At 44.8% G+C, this 17,221-nt stretch overlaps 1 protein-coding gene across 20 annotated transcripts in view; it reads right to left on the reverse strand.

The window, feature by feature from the left end:
- The window catches only part of FBRSL1 (fibrosin like 1), a 555,762-nt gene that overhangs the window by 384,781 nt on the left and 153,760 nt on the right, over nucleotides 1-17,221 (reverse strand). The gene's annotated exons all lie outside the window — the stretch shown is intronic.

A 17,221-nucleotide genomic window follows, 5' to 3' on the forward strand; every position in this document is an offset into this window, starting at 1 on the left:
TTCGCCCTCTGTGCTCAGATCCTCAGTAAACTGCAGCCCCTACCTCACTGTATTTGAAACCGACAGCGGAATTATTACAAGACTGCCCTGTGGATACTTAAAGTCATGTGTGACAAACAGGCTTTACGTAATGAATTATGGTAAAGCTGCAAGAGTAAATTTGACAGACTTGCACACGCATTCGCATTCACATGAAGCCCAACTGTCCCACTTCCACATGAGCAGCTCCAAGGGAACATCTACGAAGCAAAACGAAGGCTCAGTTGGGGCATGGATGAATGCACTTGCAAGGATTTCCTTCCAGGTAGCACACAGACAGGGTAGCAGCGCCCAAGGCAGCAGAGGTTAACAAGCTTGGATCCCCGTGGGCTTGCATTCCTGTTCCTCCTCTCTGCTGAAGCCTATGCCACTAAATATTCATAACTTGTTGCTAAATTAAGCAATCATTCACATGGCTATTAATGCCACATTCCCCCCTGACTTCCCTGGGCAAGCAGAATTTTAGGAATTTGGAATATTCTCCAGTTAGTTTCAGAAAACAGAATGTAATCCCCCAACACTGGAGGTGCCAATGCAACTCACTGGCAGCTGCTATTCCCCTCCTGTCTTCTGCTAGAGAAAGTCTTCTGGATGCCAGACTGCCTGAAGAAGAGACCTACCACCCTCACACCCAGCCGGGCCTTAACAACCCTGTCTGCCTCTTCCCACCTGGGACCAGTGAGGGAAAAGCACAGGTCTCCCATGAGGCCACTCCAGGGAGGGTCAGAAGACCACACTGGAGGTGAAGGTCTGGGTCTCTGAGCTAAGGACAGTACATGAAAAAAACCCCACTGCTGGGAAGAATAAAAGGGATGAATTCATACCAAATTGCAGAAAATGTTGTTCTTGGCAAGCCAAGGCTTTGACCGCCCTTTTTAGCCCACTGCAGTCAGCTTTACGTACGTCTCACACACTCTATGCTGCATAATCAAGTGGGGCTCTTTCAGAGTAACAGATACCTGAGCCCCTTCTCAAGCATACGTAAGTGGATCTACTCCTTCCTAAAGCTTCCCGAGAAGCCAGTTACTAAAGACAGAAAACCACAAAATTATACACTGAGTATTTCTAACCAGCTCTTCACCCTAGAAGACCTTTGGAGGGTTTATAATTAAGAAAAAGAAAATGCTTAGGCTACAAAACTGGCTGAGCGAGTTCACTGTCAAGATCCTTCCCAAGGGTTTGTACTGTGGAAACACCCTCAATATTCACACCTAGTTCTCAATCATAAGATGATAATTAATACCTGCATTAGATCATCTTCAGCAATTGCCAGAGCTTTCTGCAGGGTTCTTGGTGAACTGAATTACTGAACAGTGATCAGCCTCTCCAAGCAAGCTCTTGGAAACTGAAGCTGGCATCCCTCCTGGGCACCTGATGTGGCACATTCACATGGCATGATGCAGAAATACCAGCTTGGATGGAGTGACTTTACTGATGTTCTCCATCTGAAATGGTTTGTTGTGCTTTGGGTCAGCTCTGAGCTGATGTGGCAGTGCTGTTCCCAAATCTAGTCAAGTCTCTGTACAGTGTTCCACAACTTCAGACCATTCCCTTAAATCTTGGTACCAAGACTCCTGCGGCAATGACCTCCTCCCTTCCTTCTTCAGGTTGAAAACACAGCCTTGTACTTTCCTGTATGGTAATAAAATAATCATCATGTCCCCTACCACTTTTCTTCTGTATATTGCAAGCATTTTAAAAAGGAAGCACAAATATTATCTCCAGATAATATTTTAATAATGTTACAGATAAGCAACCAGACAAAGCACGGCTAAGTAATTCACCCTGTTGCCCAACAATTTAGTAGCAGAATTTGGTAGTATAAATCCTCTAACCTCAACAACTCCACCATTTAGCAGTCTTGGCAAGAATACAGCCTCTCCTCCTCTCCGAGACAGAGTAATTTTTTGAGGAGGAGGAGGAAGAGGGTTTTAAAATTATGTGTCTGCAGTGTCTGGAAACAGGAACAAAAACCAGCTTAGGTATTAACTACCATCCTTCTAGAGATCAAGATTCCTATTCAACTCAGAAATAAGAATATCACATCAAAGTTAATTCCTTATGGAGTGACTGCTAGGTGAAAGCCAGTACCTGAGAGTGAAAAATATCATATCACTTGGTTAGATTTTTATTTTAACATACATAGTTCAGCATTGGGAACAGCAAATTTTTTCTTATAGGTAGAAGGAAAAGATGAAATTTTACTGATTAAATCCCAATTCCGTCAGAACAAGCTTCAAGTCAACAACTATGTCAATACTTAACTAGGAATTAACTAAGGTCTCTTATTTGTGTAGTTGTCTTAACAGCCTTCATCGCACAAAGGACTATAAAAGCCTTTCAGACTGCGCTGTTTTAGCAGATACACCTTAAGCAATTACCGTACATCTCAGCAGGTCCTTGAACAGCAGGATATACCTGATCAATGTAAGTCACATGGTGCTGAATACTGCAAAAAAGCCTCCGTTTTCTACATTCTGCAGATGAACACAGCTGAAGCAGTAGAAATTCCTGTCATTACCCATGTAAGTTAAAGACAGTCTGCCAAAATAAATAAATAATAACCATTAGGAAAACAAGCACATGATGCTACAGAAGGAAGCCTCTGAACGATCAGAAATCCTATTCTGAGTCCCGTTAATGGAGCACACATTCATCTTGCAACAGCTTGCACACTTTACTTGCCTGGATCTATCAAAATAGAAGAAACGCATTTATTCCAGAAAGAGGTTATCAGAATACAAAAATGCAAATAACAATAAACTGGTAAGTGGGATTTAAGCAAATACTTAAGTGAGTCAGGAGCACATCGTATCAACAAGTCACCGCGATTTAGGCTCTCAACTAATTGAACCCTAGTGGTGGTAATTTCTTGTAAGAGCATCTTTTTTTATTTGTGTTTACAAGACTTGAGTAGCAGAGAGCCTACTCTCTTTTTCAAACAAAGCTAGCTCTTGCCAAAAGACTTCACAAGTCTGTGAGAGCTCCCACTTCTGCACCCTCCTAGTTTGATGTCCGACCATCATCAGCAGGCTGGTTCTGAGGAACATCCAGCAGCTGCTGCGCCAAGCTCTGCAGGACAAAAGCTTAGTACATGTGAATGCACCTCTCAGAGTAAAGGGCAGAGCTATGAAGGGCAAGCCTCCAGGGTCCACATCACTGCTAATTTCTTGACACAACTCGGACTTTCTTATCCATTTTTTAATTGAAATAATTTTTCATAAACCAAATTCTCCCCTGTGCTCTCAGTTCCAATAAATAATAACAACCAGGTATTTGTCAAGTTCCCATACAACATACTCTGTAACTCCTCTGCCTTTGGCTTTGCCTTAGGCTTACACCTATTCGAGGTGACCCAAGGTTGCCAGACAACAACTCAATTCCTACTAAATAACACGCATGCACATAAAAATCCACTCCGCAAAACATACTATTTTTTTTTCTCTCGGACAATGTAGACTTTATTACATCTGCTATTACAACGTGCCTGTAACAAGGTTCTCTAACAAGCAGCCCTAAGGTCAAATGTGTCCCTTGATCAATTTACTAGAGGTCCCTGGTGCTGCTGCTGTGGGTAGACTGTCTGGGGGAAAAAAATAATCCCTTTTTTCCTTTGCTTCACTGTAAGGGGAAAAAAAAAAAAGCAAGCTGTCAGAAGGACATTTTTCTTCTCCCTCTGCTCTTGACAAGTCAGGTAAACAGGGAGGGAATATCTAGCTGCAACGAACTGTAAGGGACAGCACTTGTACAGGCACATGAAAACACACTGTTTATTTACCAAGCTACTCAATGCACGAGGATGATTCAGAATAAGGCTAAGGGGATTGGGAAGGTGCCTTAGCAAAACATCTGCAAAGCTATTTTGCATGAGGGCAAATAAAAGACACCCTGGATGTGAGTGTCCTGTGGTGGTTCATTCAGCGTGACCTGGACAGGCTGGAAAGTTGGGCAGAGAGGAACCTGATGAAATTCAACAAGGGCAAGTGCAGGGTCCTGCACCTGGGCAGGAACAACCCCATGCATCAGTACAGGCTTGGGGTGCACCTGCTTGGAGAGAAGCTCTGTGGAGAGGGACCTGGGTGTCCTGGTGGGCGACAGATTGACCATGAGCCAGCAGTGTGCCCTGGTTGCCAAGAAGGCCAATGGGATTCTGGGGTGCATTAAGAGGAGTGTGTCCAGCAGGTCGAGGGAGGTTCTCCTTCCCCTCTATTCTGCCCTAGTGAGGCCCCCCATCTGGAGTACTGTGTCCAGTTCTGGGCTCCCCAGTTCAAGAAAGATGAGGAGCTACTGGAGAGAGTCCAGTGGAGGGCTACAAGGATGATGAGGGGGACTGGAGCATCTCTCCTACGAGGAGAGGCTGAGGGAGCTGGGCTTGTTCAGCCTGAAGAAGAGAAGGCTGCGAGGGGACCTTAGAAATGTTTATAAATATCTCAAGGGTGGATGTCAAGAGGATGGGGCCAGACTCTTTTCAGTGGTGCCCAGTGACAGGACAAGGGGCAATGGGCACAAACTGAAGCAGAGGAAGTTCCGTCTGACCATGAGGAAGAACTTCTTCCCTCTGAGGGTGACGGAGCACTGGCCCAGGCTGCCCAGGGAGGTTGTGGAGTCTCCTTCTCTGGAGATACTCAAGACCCGCCTGGACAAGGTCCTGTGCAGCCTGCTGTAGGTGACCCTGCTTCGGCAGGAGGGTTGGACTAGATGACCCACAGAGGCCCCTTCCAACCCCGCACATTCTGTGATTCTGTCTTTTTTATACAAGAACTTAACAATCCAGTACATTGCTACGGTCAAAGCACTCTGACAAGCAATAACACTAATTCAGAGATGCTCCTAGCAGCGTAGCCATCATGTTAACCTACTCCTAGTCTGTCAGTGAAGCTGTGACTGTTTATCTGTTTTTGCTTAGCAGATCAGTATCGACCATGAAGTAATGACTACACCCAGCAGAGCAGACTTCGTACTAGTAGACTTGCTACAGAAATCTCTTCCTGCTTGCAACCAAGCAGCAGAGGAGGAGTTAATGTCATTGGCCACAATGGCTGAGTACCACTCTTACTCATGCCTGATTGCATGACTTTTGTTTCATACGTTGTGATTTATTTTCATCTCTACACGCGGGTTTTACTCACAGACTGGCACTGACATTAATGGGAATTGCCTTAGCCCCGCGACTCAGAGTTGGACCGGAGCTCCAGGTGCCTCCAGCTATTAGTAGACGATTCTTGGGATTGTCTTTGCTTATTCGCTATGCACCAATTCCCATCACTTCTCATTAAACATGGTAATTCCTGCAAGCACAGAATGAGCAGCCCCTTTAAAAGACACACCACTACCACCCCCCCCCAAAAAAAAAAAAAAGGAAAGAGTACCTTTTGCAAATGACCTATAATGGGTCTAAATAAAGCCTGAGCTGTTCCTTACTCATGCATAACTTCATTGCTTCTATTCCCTCCACACCCTTCCCAGTTGGCATAATTTGCAGCAGGGTTTTGGCACGGACAATTGAAACACCCACATGCTGCCTGAACTAAAAGGCTTGATTCTAGACTCCTTTTCTTTCTAAGTGATAGCTAAATAAGACTTTCATTTTGATAACACAGGCCCTGTCTGCACTGTAGGTTCCAACCCGTGAAGACTGAACTCCAACCATGTTCCCAGATTAGGACAGCTACAGCCTACACCATCTCACCCCACATGACGGCTACAGAAGGCTTAAAGCCTCGCAGAACTCCAACCTTTGCATTTCATATCACTGGAATAAAATTCCCTCTAAGTAAGCAGACTCCACCACTAAAAACCCCAAAGTCACCACATACGGTAATCAGCACACACCTTGGTGTGGTCCAAAACCAAGACACAAACAAAGTACAAGCCCGGGCCACAAGGAACAGCCACTAGCTTCTTCGCAGAGCACGAGTTCCCCCTCCAGTGCCATACCCTGAAACAACTGTAATCCACCTTTCCCTTTAAGCCGAGACAGCACCGCCACCGATGATGATATGACAGTGACAAAGGAGGGCTGAAATTCAGACCCAAATTGTTATTCCCCTCAGCTAGGCAGTTATGCACAAGAAACACTGCTTGTAAACACTTCTTTGTCAAACACTCAATTACAAGCTGCTTTATGAACAAAATGAGCCAGTCGCAAGGAAAGCAAGAGACGAAAAAGGGGAAGCAATCTAAAATGGCACGCAGCCATTCTGCCACCACGTCCCCCGGTAACGCTGAGGCCGACCTGCCAGCCCCTCTCACAGGGGAGCACGGGCATGTGCTGGGAAAACACCAAATTCAGCTTTTCAAAATGGGGTTCAGGTTCTGTGTATCTAGACTTTGTGCTCTGCTGTAGGGATTATTTCCTATGTGGTAAGCAAAGAATAACTTTTTTATTTTTATATTATTGGTTTTGGCAGTATGCAGCTGAAGAAAAAGAGCACATGTGCAAATGAAGAGCAAGTGAAAAATCTCAATTCAGGCAACACTTGCAATACAACTCTCTCTCTCTGTGGCATCTCTGTTTACCTTTATACATTGAAATTACTCCATCCGAGCTGAAAAATAACTGGAAAGTACATATATTTCTTTCATGCTACAGCTGCTCCACAGCAGACCTATCCGACCAGCTGAACTATCTCCATCTTCCACCCTAAAGGGCTGAGACATTGAACTCCAACACGATACCTATGACTGACACTTCAGCCAATAAATGTCATGTTAAATTACAAAATATTGCCCTACGGCCACTCGAAAGTTTTGAGAACCAACAGACGGGCAAACTTTATGGGATCCAGCACCACCCTCCAGGAGGCTGCGATATTACAGCATCAGAGGGCTATTCACCACGGCACTGTTATTCTAGCTGCCCTGGACAGCATCCACTGCTTGATCCATTACCTTGTTCTTGGATTGTTTCGGCAATATTATTCCAGTGGATAAGGTTTCCCCTGGAAAAGGTTTTTTCCTCGGTTTAGCTATTCAGTGTCAATGAGTCAAGGAGGGCTGTGAGAGGAAACATCAGAGAGTGCAAAGTGAAACCTATTACTGATCTTCAACTTGAACTTGCGTTGGATCTGCAGCAGCTGAAGGAAGCATCAAGCCTGTGCTCCTTTCCCTAGTGCCAAAATCAAAGCCTTTAACTAGGAGAAAGCAGAAAGTGGAACAAAGGGTGAAGACAAAAGATTTGTTTTTAAATTAAAAAACCCGCATGTATTTACGTAATTGACTTCAGACACTAACGTTAAGAATCCAACAGGTACCCAAATAATACTTTGCTTTATAATCTCAGTAACTCCAACTGCAAAGAGACAAAACTGAAAGGAAGCTACCAGAAAAAAAAAAACACCCACACCCAACTTTTGCATATAATAAGAGTTTATACATATAATTCCTAAACTCAACATTTGAATCATTGTCCTTGGTAGGATTTAAAAAATTTGAAGGCTCAACTCCAGAAAAATTTTAGAATCAATTTACAGTGGTAACAGCTGGAATAACCTACACACAGACAGGGCATTATTTCAACTCTTGAGTTAAAAGATACATACATACCCGACTACGCCTTAGGACTCCCTCAACCAGTAAACTTGGAAGAGCTTTAAATCTATCACAACCCCCCACTGGCTTTATTTAATTCTTCAGTTTCTTTTAGACAAAACGTTAGAGAAAATAGCATGGGTTTCATAGACTGATTTTTGCCAAATGAATAGTGCAATGGCATTCACCTGAATAGCTACTAGTAACCTTGCTTGAAGGACTAAAGGGAAGAAATAAGTGCTTATTTTACCTAAGAGATGTCTTCACACCAACGACATGCTTACTCAAGCTGTGTATATTCTCAACAGCTCGTGTAAACCATCCATCAGGCAGAAGTATGAAAATTAGCTACCTTAAAGATCCCCACAGAAAAGAGGCCGAGGGATGTGGGTAACACCGCCCGAGGCTGCAGTTTGAGAGGCGAGAGCAACTGAGAGGTGGAACACAGCGTCATCTTTGATACGCTTCCACGAGGAAAGCCAAGGGAGCTGGCCCAGTGCCACCACACGACTTCAGGCAAAGACTGGCAACTGCCAAAGCCATTCTGCTGCAGCTCCTGCTGCACCGATCCCAGCAGCCTCTTGCAGAAATGCAGATCCATGGCCAGCAGTAAGCTAGGACAAGTTCTGCATGTTGAAAGTAACAGCATCTCATGAAAAAGATATCTGTTCTGCCTCAACCATGAGTGACAGTGGGATGTCATTTTTATGTTTGTTTTAAATCAGCTCAGGTTTAGACTGGAGCTGGGCAGATGGTTTAGTTGTTATAGTGATAGGCATGCTAGAGGAAGAATATTGTCCGTCTGCATCTACGACATTTGTTTCACACACACAAAAATATACCTGTGATCATTCCCAAAATTACAGGGATGATCATAAGGAACCACAATCTACCTGCTGCCATTCAGAGGCCTTGTAATTTACTGCAGACATCTGGAGCAAGCCCAAGAACAGGGGTTACAGTCAGGTAATGATCCCAAACCCTCGAGCAAAGCTAGCTAAAATATTAGGCAGCTAGTGCTTAAAGCAAGATGGAATAAGCCTCTAGACGCTTCTTGTCCAAACCAGAAAAACGACATGCAAAAGCGCCGTGGCTGCTTCAGCTGCGACGCCCTAGCCTCTTCCACAGCATCCGCAGCACACCCAGGAAAAGGGGCCCTACACAGCTCACGGGACACCTGGCACGTGCCCTATCCTGAAGAGATGGACAAGAAAAACCTCCAGCCAAGGCTCTGAACGTCTTCAAACATCACACACTACCAGGTCTAGCCGAGACAGAGCACCATATAAGCAACACTGTGTTTCTCTGTTCTTCAAATTGCTACAACCACGAGCTACAACAGAAGTGCTCTATCTTGGTGCCTTCTCCAAAAGCAAATACACAAATACAACAAAACAAAAATGAGAGAAGGAAAAGAAAGAGGACTCTGTGCATTGTGTCAAACAATTAAATTCAACAGAAAAAAGACACCAGTGGTTATAACTTCCTGTAAATTACTTCATGTAATTAAATCCCCTTCTCCAAATTAGAAACCATTTAGCTCTTCTTTTATAACAATGTAACCAATGACCACCACCAAACTTTTTTCTAGCGTCTGATGCCACGTAAGATTTTAGCAATGAAATCTCCTTTTTATTTCTCCCTTTCAAAAGAAGCCATTGCAATGAGATTCATCCACAACTACTTACAGAACATCAGCGAGCGGATTGCTTTGTCTCCCTTTATTCTGCTCGTCTGAGGCTATATTTAAGCAAATGTGACCTAAGGTCCTTAATCCGTCACCTAACTGCAGGCAGAGAAGTTAAAGGTGACCTGCAAGAGTTTTAAAATACGGAGCTCATACCTGGTTTGAGTCTTCACATACATACAACACAACTTTCTTACACCGTAGCAGCGTGGCTTAACTATCTTCCTACCACTTGAATTTTCTAACCTTTTTTAACTTTGAAAACACCAGAATGCCAGGTGAAGTCTTGTCTGCAAGTCCCTGTTTGCAAGAGATGAGCCTTGCAAGATGAGAGCTGCTCTGAGCGCCTTCCTCCAGACTGCTCCGTTCAGGAAATGCCTGTGCGCGCCCCTAGTTACCGAGATCTGTTCGGCCACACTTCACCGGGTCTGCAGCTATCGCATCTTCTCAGATGGGGAACCGAGTTGGAGACATAAGGCCCCTGAAGATGCTGTGGTTCATCTCCACTAGAAGTAGCGCAAGCAGCCCCAATGCAGAGAAAGCACTGGTAGCATCCAGTGCTTTCATCACCGTGCTCTCTAAGCCTCCTCTAACACATGTTAAAAATGCCAGCAGCCATCTGGAGGCCTGAACACATTGCTCTTGTCCAAATGCTGTTAAGCGGGAGAGGTGAATGGGGACAGACGGGAATCTGGGAGGAGAGGAAAAGCAGGGACAAAGAAGGCAGAAGCCAGTGCTGCAGGCGAAGCCTCAGGGTCCAGTTCTGAACGCAGCCAGATCAATACCATCGCAATAGCGTTCTGATCCCGTAACACAAAGCAGGGAGCAGACTGCCTGTGGCAAGACCCTGCATCCCCATCCCCACGGCCACCCGACCTCCACTTGCTCTGCCACCCCTGAGCAAGCCCCCAGCCAAGTGCAGCCCATGGCAGTAAGGTGGTGTCCAGGTAAGCACACCCAGCCCAGAGCCAGCGTCCCTGCGGCGCTCCCGGGCTGGGCACACCACGGAGCTGAGCCTCTCTGGGACGAGCAGGCAAGTACGACCACAGCAGGGACGAGTGGGGAACATGGAGCAGCAATATTGGCAAATGAGGGTCAGCTACACAAGTGGAACCCACTGGTCCAGACAAATGAATAAGTATTTCACTACATCAGTGAAAAACACTAAGCCATGTTCTCCTATGTACAACACTTTCAGCAGCCAAAACACGCTTTACCTCACTCTGTTCAGAAAATAACACTTGCAGTGCAATAAAATCCAGCATATGCTTCTGTTGCATGTTTCAGTGTTAGTCCAAAAACAGTTGGATTCCCCCCCCCAGTTGTAATAAACAGTGTCTCCTCAATTTATGGTTCCCTACGAGAACTGCAGAGGATTTTGAAATACATTTTCTAGCTTAAGTGAAGGCCTTCTCCCGCTGTCGTTCCCAGGGGTTTTATGGCACTATTTTGCACTTCTCCTGAAGCACAGTATGTTACAGAGACCTGTGATGGAAGCTGTGCTGTAGCTCTCACAAGGGGGTTGCAATCCTGTGATGAAGTTACCTGTGTCACATCTGTAACGCAAACCTTAACTGTCGAAGGTTTGTACAGCGCTTCAAGAAACACTGGAGAAACTAAACAAACACTACAAAGTTCCCCCTCTGTTACACAGTGGGCTCTGCAGCCACTTCAAGAATCTCAACAAATTCTTGGATAAATTTAGAAAAAAACAACAGCGCTTCCTGGTAATAGCAGGGTTTCATCTGGGAAATAAACATCCAGTATTTATTTACAAAGGATTTTTCCTCCTCCTGCCACTGCTGTGCTATGCCCACTGCTTCCCCTCTACTTTGATGCAGAAAACAGAATACCAAGTGCCTAACCAGGACTTAAAGCAGATTTTTAAATTAGTTCCTGACAGTGCAAACAGATTGCTATTGATTGAAATGAGGCTGATTTTAGGCCTTGGATTAGCAAACCTAATGACTAAATACTGTCTTGCCCATTTTGGTACTTTGCACCGTTGCTCCCCAGTGGTTTCCCAGGCAGCTGTGCAGTCTCTGCGCTTGCAGATTAGCGTGAGAGCGCCAGGCAAGGCCATCTGTGTCCGGGCCGTGCAGCCCTGCTCAGCCGGAAACAAGGACCCCCTCCGAACCCCCTCGGGACAGGGCCCCCGGCACTACAACCTCATCAGGAGCTTTGAAGCCAGCGAGACTGCCCACGTCCAAAAGCGAGCACGTGCTTGGCAGGGCTCTGCGGAATCGGGGCACCACACCTCAGCGAGCCGGCCTCCCCGCCGACCTTGGCTCAGGCTGGAGGGAATCAGAGCACCAACCCAAGCCACCTCCCCGGGCACCCAGACAGCCCGGCTGGAGTCAGCGGAGAGGGACTTCACGCAGGTAACGTGTGCTATGTTAACAGCCCAACTCTCCCAGCAATCATCAATGCTGACTTATGGCTGACTGGCACAGAGCTTTCATGTCCAAATTGTAAATTCTTGTACGTACAAAGGTAGAAACGGATCCTGGTTTTAAGCAATACATGAAGCAACATTTTCCTGATTAAAAGAAAATGGACTGTGTTTTTCCTTTTGCTTTGTTGTTTAGTTTCAAAGAGCATTTAAATAACAATATCTGCTAACCAAAAGGGTAACATCAATTAGAAACAAAAAGAAACCGGTTTATACAACTTCAGTGTTCAAAAGCAGTGAAATGCAAACCCCAAAGCAGCACACACCAAACCAAACCTATCCCCAAAACCCACATTAAAGGCAAACTTCTTCTTTCCCTTTTTTCTTTTTTTTTATTTTGGGGGAGGTGGGGTGTAAGTTGGCTGCCTAGAATTGATTTGCTTTTAGTAGCCAGAGATACTGAAGGCAACAGAATCAGTTACTATTAGTTACTATTATTTAGACCCTCTTAGACACAATTCAGCTTCCAAATGCTACTTTATTAAGACATGGAAGGACAGGCCTATCCATACCTGTCTTCTGGCCTACAGACAAACAGACGGTTATTTTTCGGACTCGCTCTCCCCACATGGCTGCTGAACCTCAGCTAAGAAAGGTACATTTCAGTCTCTGAACTCTGCATCACTAAGCAAACACTCTGCCTCCAGCTTACCAGCGGCTTCAAAAGCACATCCAACTTTTCAATTTACTATTTATCATTACCTGGAAAAATACAAATAAAAACCAAGCAGCTACATGCTCATATTGCCTAACCATCAGCACAAGCAGTGTGATGCCAAGGAATTATTTCATGTAATGTATTTCTTTAGTCAGATGAGTATCTAGACTGTTTCATTCTACCTTGGGAAAAGTCCCATAGCCTTTCAACACCGCCACCACCACACTAAATGGGGCCAAGGGTATGTAACTGGTTTGAAGACAAGCTATCAATTCTCACCTAGACATCAGAAGACACAATGCGCATCCTGGCTGGCAGATGACTTAGCGTATCACCTCTTGCTCCGATCAGCAGTAACCCAGAGCGATGCTCTGCTGGGCAGCAGGGAAGGGTGTTACATTCATCAATGAATGCTGGATAATGAGCTGATGAGCATCACAGAAAAATCACATGAATAGGTAATCAAACATGGTAATGTAATTTAGCAGTTCCAGTCCAGCAAGAGCCACAGCAACAATATACATTAATCATCAATAATGCTCAGCAGTTTGACGTAGGCTGGGGAGTGAATGAGACACAGGAATTAACTCTGCTCTCCCTCCCTCCAGGAAGCTCTGCTGAAGTCACAGAGATGTCACACCTCCAGAGCAACGTGACAGCGTTAGCTTTCTTGCCCTTTCCTCCCCTGCTCCAAACTCAGTGCGCTATTTATGAGCACTAAATACGTGCTACACCACCCTGTTCTCCTCAGCTTCTTTGAGACTCTTCCTCATCTCGGGTGATTTAAACAGTGGGCGAAAAAAGGAAGAAGGAGGTGTAAGACACTCATCTTCATGACAAATGACTATTTGCAGAACAGAGTGTTATTACAGCAGCATTTAACATCTAAACATATTCAATACATGTATAGTGATGCTCCAGAGCTGACTAACCACAGAACTACAGGTTAAGCTAACTTGAGATACCAGCAACTCTTTCCTATTAGCAGCAACTCTTTACAGCAGGAGGTTGGCCCATTTTAGTCTGCATACGGAAATCGCAATGGGTCCTGAAGCTCAGAAAAAACCAACTGTTCTACATCCAGGGTGACCCCACGCTGCTCAGATGTTCAGAGGAATAAGCAGCTCCAAAAATGACGCCAGCAAAAAACAAAACAGCTCAGTCAAGGCTAATGAAGGACAGACTCAAAGTTCAGAAGGTGACTCTCCAAAAACTAGAAGCATCACCTAGTCTCATCCTGTATCTGCCTCTTCATCTAAGTGAATCTTACACCCAACCCTAGAGGAACCCTAGAGGAACCCTTTAGAGAGGCGCGGCTCCTCTGCCCCAGCGGCACTGCCTGCACCCGCTGTGGGGATTCCCTTCCAGAACCCACTGGGTCAGACTCAGACTGGGCTTTTAAAAAAAGGCAATGACTCAATTTCCAACAAATGTTCCCGTGCTGCAGGCAACTACACACTTCCCAAGAGGCAAGCTTTACTGCAGGCCACTCTCACCACGCTGCCGCGTCTTCTCGTTCCTTGACATAGCCCTGATGACCGCAGGCGGTTTCCTTGCCTCCCATCAGAGCGTAGCAGCTTCCCCTGCACACAAGCATTGAGAACAGCCCCAAATCCCAACAAATCTTTGACCAAAGGACGTATGACTCTGAAACACCCTTTGTTCCCTCTGCTTGGCTACAGCAGGAGATAAATGTGTTTGCATGATTGTTATACACAGCTGGAGTAATAGGCTGGAAAGGACAGAGTGGCTCCTGCACCCTCTCCCCATGCCCCGAGGTATAGAAGAACCAAACATTCAGGAGCAAACAGGAATCCGGATGCTTCGTCAAAATGAGTGAAGTATTAATCTAATTTTCTAAACAAAGCAGACAACCTGGCACTCAAATCGGCTTACCACTTTGCACCTCTCTACAAGGATTAGCAGAATGCCATAATTATAATGCCCAATTTGATTTATTAGAGAAGGCTGCACAGAAAAGATGACAATTCAGTAGCATTGTGAAGAGATGGGCTGAGACTATAAGGAAAGCTTCAAATTGAACAGTAATTTCTAAGCAACATCTCAATATAATTAGCATTAATTACAGTACGCTTTCCAAATTAGGTATAAACCTATGTTTAATAACCCCAAGATGCAAAAATCACCCCCCAAATTCCAAACAGAACATTACAGCCAATTTGTCTAGACAGCTTGGCAGGAAATGCCAGAATTCTAGGTGTAAACTCTGTGGTTATTAAAAAAAGGAAAAATTATTGAACTTGTCTATATCATTTGCATAATTAGTTTGAACTAAGAACAGCCTAGTTTATCTAGCTTAGATTTTGCTGCTACTTTCATCAGCCTTAAAGACCTGAAAACTTGCCTGGTTTTCACAACTGTATCAGCTATAATATAATAAAAGGTACTTTAAAAAATTTCCCTTTCAATAAAAGATGAATTATACTTGTGACTTGTTTAAAGAGGCTATTACTGAGTCACTCATCACAGGTTTTGTTTCATACTCTTTGTGCAAGCTCCTTGCCCTTTTTGGAGTTTGTTGCTTATACTTACAGGACAAAAAGATTAAACAATGAAAGACAAATTCAGGTTTTCATGAATGTGGCAGCAAATGCCGTATTTAATCACTGACGGCAGCCAAATACCAGCCAGAAAAACAGATAACAGTGTCCTCATTTTTCAGAGCTAATACACAAACAATCTAAATGTTTGGTAAACTAAGGCAGCAGCATATAATTACAGAAACTGGAGTTTGGCCAGTGTAACAAAATCTTTCACCCCAAAGGTTTCCAAGCAAGTGTCATGAAATCCCCAGTTGCCACAATCACTTGAAACTTAGTCTTAAATTTCATCTAGAAGGTGCCACTATTAACGGCCCTTCCCTCCTCCGCAGTGGCTGAGGAGCCAGCTCGCCCCAACTCCAGCAAGAGGGGACCTCCCTGCTGCCGGGCAGAGCGCGGCCTCGCACGCCCACAGCGCGCCAACACCTGGCACCCACTGACCGGCCCGCAGCGCAGCTTTAGACCTGCAGGACAACTCCCTAACCCCTAAAAAGGCAGTAGGTACTGAAGCCAGGCTTTTATGTTAGAGAGATCTTGCTGGCAATCGAGACCTAATGACCTTCTGCGGTGCTCCTCGTTTCCACACTCGCACTGCACCACTCAGTTGTATCAACACGAGCATTTGTAAGGCTACTCCGGGGACTAGAGCAGAAAGTGAGCCAGCTTTATACATACTTTGTAAGGGTCGCTGAATTGCTCTTTGGAGCCTTTTCACATAAAAAAAATAACCTGGCACAACAGTAGCTTGACAAAGGCAGAGGAGCTGATGCAGCACAGTGCCATGACCCTGGTGTAAGGAGCAGGCAGGAACAGCACCCAGCACCATCACCTCCAAACATTTCATATCAAAGCCAGGGACTTCTGAGGAAACACACGCTTAGCATTTTGTGGGTTTGGATGCCAAGAAAAAGCTCCTGGTTGCTCAAACCTCATAGAAACTAAAATGTGCATCTATTCATCCATCATACAAAGTCATTTTAATTTGCACGGAGTGAATATTTGTGCACAAACTCACTGCACCTGTAACCAGAGCGGGGAACTGAAACCCTAGCACTCAACAACTGGTAAAACCAAACAAGAAGCTTGATGTATTTTAACTACATATACACTGAGGACTTCAAAACCAAAACATTTAATATCACTTTGGGGAGTTAAAAGAAAACAAACCTGGCAAATATTTTACTAGGAGTGTGTGGTTACATGATTTCCTACCTAAATGTTTGCAAGCAGAAAAGTACCAACATCTTCACATTTGTACTGAATTATTCCAACTATATTTTATTAAACAAAGGAAGAAAACAACAGCCTGCTATTTTGTTAATGAGAACAATTAGCCACCAGAAGAGCAGGGACATAAGCAGACCATTAGAACTTCTAATGTACAATACAGTGAGCCCTTCTGAACAAATATGCTACAACACAATCACAAAAGCTTGTCTGTGGTGAAGTAGTTATGCAGGGGGTTACATTTGATAACCTTAATAATCCTTTCAAATCCTAAAATATTGAAAGTCTGAAAAAACACTTCCAATAACTGGACAATTCAATCTTTCATTGTCTGGCACACATACAGAACTAGTGCACAGAACAGAAGGTGTGCTTGGGTTAAACAGCTCTTTTTCTCCACATCACAAAGAACAAAACACAGTTTGTCATCCTGGTGTACTTCTTAGCTCAGAACAAATGCTGGAGGGTCAAGTACACTGGTCTTCCCACTGGCTGCCATTTGGCACCATGTTAAGGACAACTGGGAAAGTGTGTGTTCATAGATATAGGCTGCGGTGCCATGTGGATTTCAAACTGATGAATGAGCACTGAGTCACCAACAAATCTCCCTGCTGAGCAGCAGTGAAGTGACAAATAGCCTGCCAGCCACAGCGCCTCTCCTTTGTCACCTCCCCGGCTCTGTACACACTGTGGTTCAAATGGGAGTCTCCGCAATCGTCCCTTCCAGCATGACAACTCTTCAGTCATTAATGTTCTACCACATTTTAGAAGGGCACAGAGAAGAGTCCCCAGAGCACGACTTACTCCAAACTGACTTTCCACTTCTACAGTACTTGAATATTCTCTGCTTCTCAACATATCGGTTTGGGGGCACATGAACTTGATTCATGAGATGGGACACGCTCACATTTACAACTTCCAGGTGCACATCAATAAGCACATCTTCCCAAAAGAAGGCTATGATCCAACTGCTGATTTTTATTTGTGTCTCAGACTGTGAAAAGCCACAAACCCACGGTGTCAATTACCGCACCTTCTCCAAGCTGCAGGAGGTCTGCTCCTTCCTT

The sequence above is a fragment of the Opisthocomus hoazin genome, chromosome 13, assembly GCF_030867145.1.
Source record: "Opisthocomus hoazin isolate bOpiHoa1 chromosome 13, bOpiHoa1.hap1, whole genome shotgun sequence".
NCBI lineage: Eukaryota > Metazoa > Chordata > Aves > Opisthocomiformes > Opisthocomidae > Opisthocomus > Opisthocomus hoazin.